At 43.8% G+C, this 7,402-nt stretch overlaps 1 pseudogene; it reads right to left on the bottom strand.

Annotated features, from left to right (window-relative positions):
* Positions 1–3,664: 3,664 nt before the first annotated feature.
* Positions 3,665–4,008, bottom strand: LOC109396114 (cytochrome b5-like; annotated as a pseudogene).
* Between the last annotated feature and the right edge of the window lie 3,394 nt (positions 4,009–7,402).

Genomic DNA, 7,402 nt, shown 5'->3' with positions numbered 1-7,402 from the left:
CCCTTCCCCCAATTCCCCAGCACTGTTCCCATCCCCCCAATTCCCCAATTAAAAAAAAAATCTTAAAAAAAAAAAAGTTTAGCACTTATCATTGCAACAAGTTCACAAACTTAATTGTCTGACCTTGTACACTCTGGAATGTAAGCAGCTTTTTGTTGGTTTTGCCCTGAAGTGGTTAACCGATTGACCCCTTCTTATCTCTTCCTTCCACCCTCTGGCCTGCTGTAATTTAAGTTAGGGCGTCTCAGAATTTTCTCCCTGTTCTTTTTAATACCAACAACCAATTCTCCAACCCAACGGTGTGTCCAACAATCCAATGCAGTTTGGACACCATCCCTCAAGGAGACCACCTGGCCACTTGGTGGCAAGTGGACTGCATTTGGGCAGGAATAGACTCATATTCCAGTGACCACTGAGGGAGCGTGTACCTCTCACCCCCACAGCTCTGGGCTCTGCCTCTTTAGGGACACAGTTTTTTAAAGGGGAAATCCTGCTGAAATCCCACTGAACTGTACACTCTTACTTCCTTGGCACTTCAGGCTCCTCGTGCCTGGGGACCAGAGGCAGAAAGATGAGTCACTGTTTTACCCTGGTCAGCAGGAGGAGGTAGGGCTGCTGTCACTCCCTGGAGGCAAGGAGAAACATGTTTGGCATTTGGGTGATTCCCTTGGGCATCTCTTGGTACTTTCTTAACCATTTTCAGTAGGTGTTATGAATTTATTAAATTAACATTTGTTAAGTGGAGTACAGGATGCCAGATGGTGAATCAGGATTCAACAACAGACTGCAAAAGAAATTAAAATAGAGAGAAGTTTATTAGTCACAGGTCCCCCAAAAAGTGCATGGCGTGTCTCAGGGGCCCACCTGGAGAGGTCAAGGTTGGGGTGCAGAGAGAGAGGCAGGACCATGCTTTTATTAAGGTTCATGTGTGGAGTGCTTTGGGGTTCCCAGGCTAGGCTGGATTAGTCAATTCAAACCAAAAGAGTGGCATTTTTTGTAAGCCCCATGGGAGTCTTATCTAAAGGGGTGCATAAGGCATTAGATGCTGGAAGGCAGGGGAGACTGTTTATCAAAAGAGCTGTTGGGGAAGTCACATCAATATCACAATATCAGGAACGTACATTTATTTGTGACTCTGCAGGCTGCTATCCAGAATATGTGCTTACATGGAGGGCTAGTGTCTGTTTAAGGTCTCTGCAGGCCTCTTGGCCAAAAAAAAGAAAGAAAAAAAAAAGGGATGCTAAAGCAGCAATCCTATGGAGTAGCTTGGCTAAACTCTTTAAATGGGCAGGTGTGGCAACCCTGGTGTGAGGAGGGAACAGTGACCAAGAGCTTGAGCTCCAATGGGTCATGCCGCCAAGAGCCTCAGAGGTAGTAGCTGAAAGTGAGGGAATCTCTAGGGCATAGCAGAGGGGAGAGAGAGAAACTGTCAGTTGTAGTTTCCAAGCCAGCTGCAGCGGTGGGGACTGCGTAGTTCATTCCACTAATCTTCTTCCAAGATTCCCCCCCGAAAGAGGTGCTCCCTAGAATCATGCAGGAACTTCTCCTAGAACTTATGTGAAGAAGTGGACCCAAGCAGCACAAGAGGTGGACTCTGGAGTCTGCTATGACATGCTGCCCAGGCCCCCTTTCAGGAAAAGGGAATTGATTCGCCCAGCTGCTGAAGATCGCCGTCAGCTCCAGCTTTTCTGGGCAATTGTCTCAGGTTGGGGAACCTGCCGCTTCCAAGGTCATGCCTCCTTCTTGGGGGGTCCCGCATGCAATGACTTATCATCATGGACATATAAGGGATCAGCCCATTCACCTCAAGTCAGGATAACTCCGAAAGGCCATCAGCTCCAGAACTTTCTGTGAGGTCCCTGAGGTTTTGGTTGGGCCTGCATCACATCTTAACATCTCCTTCTGCCCAGTCTTCTTTTTGTCCTCCCTTCTGTGGGTATGAATTCCATGAGCAATGCTTAGATGACATCTATGTCTCACAGTCTGCTTGTTGGGAAACCCTACTGCAACACCTCTCTTGCACATTCCACCACAGTTGCCGTAATTGGAATGCCCCTCTCTCCTCTCTGCCACTCCACAGTCTTTGCTGCCTCCGGAATTGATAGACAAACACGTTTCTTCAAAGTTATAATTTATTGTTGGGCTAATAATGCCATCACCCTAGAAGCTTCCTGATTAACCTTTCTCCATTCTGATCCATTGTTATCCCGTGGGCTCCAAGCCCCCTCCCTCTGCCATTCTGTACCCTCTGTTGTTGCCTTTGTCGCATTGTCAGCCAGTGATCTGTTTATGGGTCTGAATTTCTCCCTCCATGGTGAACTCCTGGATGATGGGGACAGGACCACGCCATTTTCTTCTCTCCAGCCGTAATGCCTAACACCCAAGCATGGCTCATCGTGGGCTCTCAGTCCGTGTTTGATGCAGAATGAAATGCATTTGGTTTTTACTGCTGTAAAGACAAAGGCGGGTAGTCTGAGCAGAGTTAACATCGTAGTCTAATTATTCCTGGCTGTGGATCTGTTTATTCAATTTAGACAAAGTTCCCTGACATCTCAGAGGAAGGACCTTTTCATTTAAAAGTTACTTTTTCCTCTTTCAATAGAGCTGGTGGTCTAAGGTTCTCTTCTTTCCTCCATAGGGACTTGGTAAACGCCAAGGGACTCCCTGAAAGAGCCAGCTCAGCCCCGAGTGAAACTGCAAAGCAGTAAATATTTGTTTTCAGCTTCTCTAGCACCTCTTTCCTGTGTCCTTTCCCCACTCCAGCACCCCATTACCTCTGCTATTTTATTCTCTTCATAAAACTGAGTTCTAGGCCAACGACTGATTTAATCACCTATAGCATGGCATGACTGTAAGTCAGTATGCAGTCTTTGCCTGGAGTAGTTGCATTTTTAGCCTCATTTTTTTATTCTGGGGGTAAAAAAAAGGTTCTATAGAAAGTCTAAGGAAGTCTGTTTCTTTCCTTCAGAGAATCAATTTTTATTTTAAAGTGATTGAAGTTAATTCTTAATTGGGACCCACAATATAGAGGCTGATCCAGTGGCTGGGCCACGTCACAAATCGAAACCTAAGTCAGTCTGCACTTTGGAGAAATGCCTCACTGTCAAAGGATCCTAACACCAATCACAATCCTTCATCTCAGCTTTGACTCACCTTCTCATAGAAAACAGGCCCTCCTGGCCGTGTGAGGAAATCCCGACCTCCTAGTCAGTCATGCCCTGCTCCCAGGGTGCATCTTCTAACGGTCTATACAACTCACTCTCACCCATAGTCCCTGGGGAACAGGGCTCCACCGACCCATGGGTTGTTTTCTTTCTCTCTCTCTCTTTTTTTTATTTTAAAAGCCAGATATATTTTTAAAAGCTCATGCCTACGATAAGAAAATTACATAGTCATGGAACATTGAAATAAAGTTGATGACTCAAAAGGCACCCCACAGAAGCTCAAGAGTAGAGAGAATAGAACAGTTCTTTTCTGGCTTGTTATGTTTCCAACATAGGAGGAAAGGGAAAGAGGTATGTTAAAATTACTTTTCAGGTGAAGGTTTCTGTCCGTCATGGCGGTTAACATTGGCTTCTTTCCTGTTGGTCCAAAGCAGCCTTTTCTTTCATTGGCCTCTGAGGATGTACTTAGTCTTCTGCTGTGTAGAGGTGATACGTCAAGGCTATGACCAGTTGATCCACCAGCTGGAATTAGAGTCAGCAGTAGTAATAAGAGTTTCCACAGGCTTGGTTATCTTTGGTCTGTCACCTGGATGAAGCTCCCCACTGATGTATGTTTTGGACAATTCTGTAGCATCTGTAGAGTGCCAACATCCTCAAAATTTTCCGTAGAATCACCTCCAGCGTGTTCCCTTAAGATTTCTTCCCCACCAGGATGCTCCTCCAAAACTTCGGTCAAATCGTACACCTTGTGGTACAGGATCAGCCCGGTTCTCTGGCTATGGTTGCGCATCTGTACCTCTTCCAGGGTGCAGCACGTGACGGTCTTGTCCAACTACTCTGCCATTTTGGAACGCTGCGAGCCTCAGGCCCTGCAGACATCAGCCGAACAAGAAGGAGCCGAGCACGCCTATTTTCTCTTGAATAAAGGTCATCAGACTTGTTCTTAAATTGTTTTCGTTTTGTCATTTGACAAATTATATATTCAATAAATATTATAATCATTTAATATCCATTTCCCCTTTATACTGTGTACTCAATGAGCATAGGAACCCTGTTTTTGTTTTAAGCATTATATTTCAGCACACTGTATAAAGGCTAGGATACTGTAATTTATCAATAATGTTTAATATAAATTTATAAATAATTACTTAAAAATATACTTATAAACAATAGTTGGATAGTTGAGAAGGTATGTTAGGGGTAAGTGGAGAAGATCTCAGTTTGTCACTGAGCTTCGATCTCTGGCTCTCACACCTCATGTCTCTTCCAGGGCTGCTCCCCACTGTTTCTGACCTGGGCCTTTGCCAGTAGCTCAGGGAAGGACAGACAAAAGGGTGGGACAGACAAAAGTCAGCGAGACTGACGAGTGAGGAGCACTATCAGTCTGTGTGGCCATGGGAAGAAAGCACCTGCTAAAATTGTCCAGCAAGGTAAAAAAAATATTAAAAAGAGACAGCATGCGTGGGGTGCTACACTTAGGAAGGGCCGTAGGCATGTAGCTCAAGAAACTGAGACATTCTGAAGTTAGGAATTTAAATGAGGACACCATATTAGTTTGCTAGGACCGCCATAACAAAGTACTACAGACGGAGTGGCTTAAACAACAGAAATGTATTGTCTCACAGTATTGGAGGCTGTAAATCTAAGAGCAAGGTGTTGGCAGGGTAGGTTTCTTCAAGGCCTCTCTCCTTGGCTTGAAGATGGCCACCTCCCTGTGTCTTCGCATGGTTTTTCCTCTGTGCCTATTTATGTCCTAATCTCCTCTTCTTACAGTCATATGGGATGAGGGCCCACCCATAGGACCACATTTTCCCTCAGTTATCACTTTAAAGGGCCTACCTCCCAATATAGTCTCATTCTGAGATACTGGGTGGTAGGACTTCACCATATGAATTTTGGGGAACACAATTCAACCCTTAACAGTCACCCAGCCAAATGGAGGCCGTACAGCCCAGGGATTAAATATACTATATTTAGAGTCAGGAAGACTAGGGTTGGCATTCTGAATTTACACTTATAATCACTTGGGCGTATTATGTAATCTCTTAGAAACTTAGTTTCCCTCCATATTAAATGGAAATAAAAATAATTAAGACCCTAGCCCTATTAAAAGATGATGTAGGCAATGTAGAATGTGAGGACATAGTAGGTGCGCAGTGACTGCCATTAGTAGCGGCTATTGTTTTTTCTTGTTCTCATTATTACTAGTTCCCTTTCTGTCAAATGGGCCTAATAAAATGCCCACCTAGCCCACCTAGCATTGTGGTGAGGATTGTATAAGACGATGTATGGCAGAAAGCTTATCTGTCGTCCACCACAGAGCAAGATCTCAGAAACTGTTAGTTGTGTTATCATATTCACGGGATATGTACCCAGTTTTTGCAAGTACTGTAGCTTCCTTTTATCCTACTGAATAGGATCTGATGTAGCAAAACTGTCTTTGTATTTAATAAAATGCAAAATTTCCTGTTAGGGCAGTTTTAACCAGAAAAACCACCCATTTTGTGCAGAAGCTCATATTGTAGTTATTAAAACCTGAAATGAAGCAACATAGGAGAATACACAACTTACAAAATTGTTCAGCTTAAGGGAGGTGGGACCTATGTTCTCAATTACATGGTAAAGAAATGTTCAGGTTCAATATGGGTGATTAACCATTTGATGCCTTGTCAAGCTTGGACAAGTTCTCTCTCTCTCTCTCTCTCTCTCTCTCTCTCTCTCTCTCTCTCTCTGTTTCTTTCTTTTTACACCTCTTGTTATGTCCTGTGTAATTAAGAAATGGTGCTGACTTCTTGTCATTTACCCTTAAGAACTAGTCACAGATAGTTTCATAACATCTGCTTCTTGCAACCTTCTAATTATCCATAAAACTCTGGAGGAGGGACCTGATAGTTTATCCCGAATACAGTATATGAATACAGAATAGGGTGCTTTGCTTCTAGATACAAAGCGATGGTATAAAACAGGTACTCTCCTAACTTATTTTGCATGCAGCTATGTTGCCTGTTCAAATCAGAGTCAGGTGCATGTCTTCTCAATAATGACTCAATTCTGAAAAGCATCTTTTGACAAAACGAATGTGGGTCAGGAATATGTTAGCGGTGCTGTGTCAGGATCTGCTGTCAGTTGCTGCTTCGTTATTCTCTTGACAAACCAACCCAGAGACGCTGTGGCCTCACTGCCTGTATCTGCAGGCTTTGAGCGGTTCATGCCCTTATAGGAAGAACTGAGGAACTCTTGACTGGGCCAGACACTTGCCTCTAGAAATGTCAACTCCTAGCCTGTCTTGAGTGCCTTTCTTGCCCACCAAGCTGCCTGGCCTTTTGATTCATTGCCTCACCTCGACTCTGGGGAATGTGTCTTTCTGAACTCCTATACCATGTGTATTTGGTTTGCCGAACCACTATTTCATTCTGATTGCTGACCACAATGTGTCTTCCGTCTGTCTATGTATGCCTCAGCAATCATTTGGACCATGGATGATTTGCTAATCCTGACTTTTTGTTTTGTCTGCCCATTTGGATTTATACCCCTACTTTGTGGAGGCCTTTGGTCCTTTTGAGTCTTGTAATCTCAGGGCTATAATCTCACTGTCTTGCCTCAGCTCTTCCAGTCCTACTATCTTTCATTTCCTGTGTGTCCTCCTACCATTGAGATGCATAGAATCACTCATGTTCCTCTTTGTTGTTCACTGAGCACTTTTTTGTACCTGCAATGATCTTGAGAGTAGAGACTATGATTTGCTTTGTTACTTTCTGTAAACTGAAGCACAGATAGGTCTGCTGTTTTACTGAAGTGCACAGGCTGGATTTGAACCCAAATTTGTCCTGCTTAGCTTGAATTCTTTCCACCTAGTCTGTGACTAGGTGAAGTCAGTGACTTCATGATCCAACGTGTGACTGCTTGGAACGGTCATTTATCGGTGGTATTCATTTCTCCAGTAAACACTGAAAAGTAGCTAAACATTATGAGTATACTTTTATAAATATATATTATATTGAGTATTTATTAATAATTTTTAAAAATGTATCAGTGCTACAGTTTCCCATTTTATTAAAAAAACAAAGTGAATTGAGGCCTTGACTTCCAGGGTGTTGAAAAATCTACATGAGGCCGGCCGAGTGGCGTGTTGGTTAAGAGCTTGCTTGGGACGCCAGAGGGCCCCGGTTCGGATCCCACATATGAGGGCCAGTGACACTGCCCTCTACAGCTAAGATGCTGAACAACAGCTCAACCTG

The sequence above is a fragment of the Hipposideros armiger genome, unplaced genomic scaffold (assembly GCF_001890085.2).
Source record: "Hipposideros armiger isolate ML-2016 unplaced genomic scaffold, ASM189008v1 scaffold_503, whole genome shotgun sequence".
NCBI classification, from domain to species: Eukaryota; Metazoa; Chordata; class Mammalia; order Chiroptera; family Hipposideridae; genus Hipposideros; species Hipposideros armiger.
This window is presented reverse-complemented; position numbering and strand designations above follow the sequence as displayed.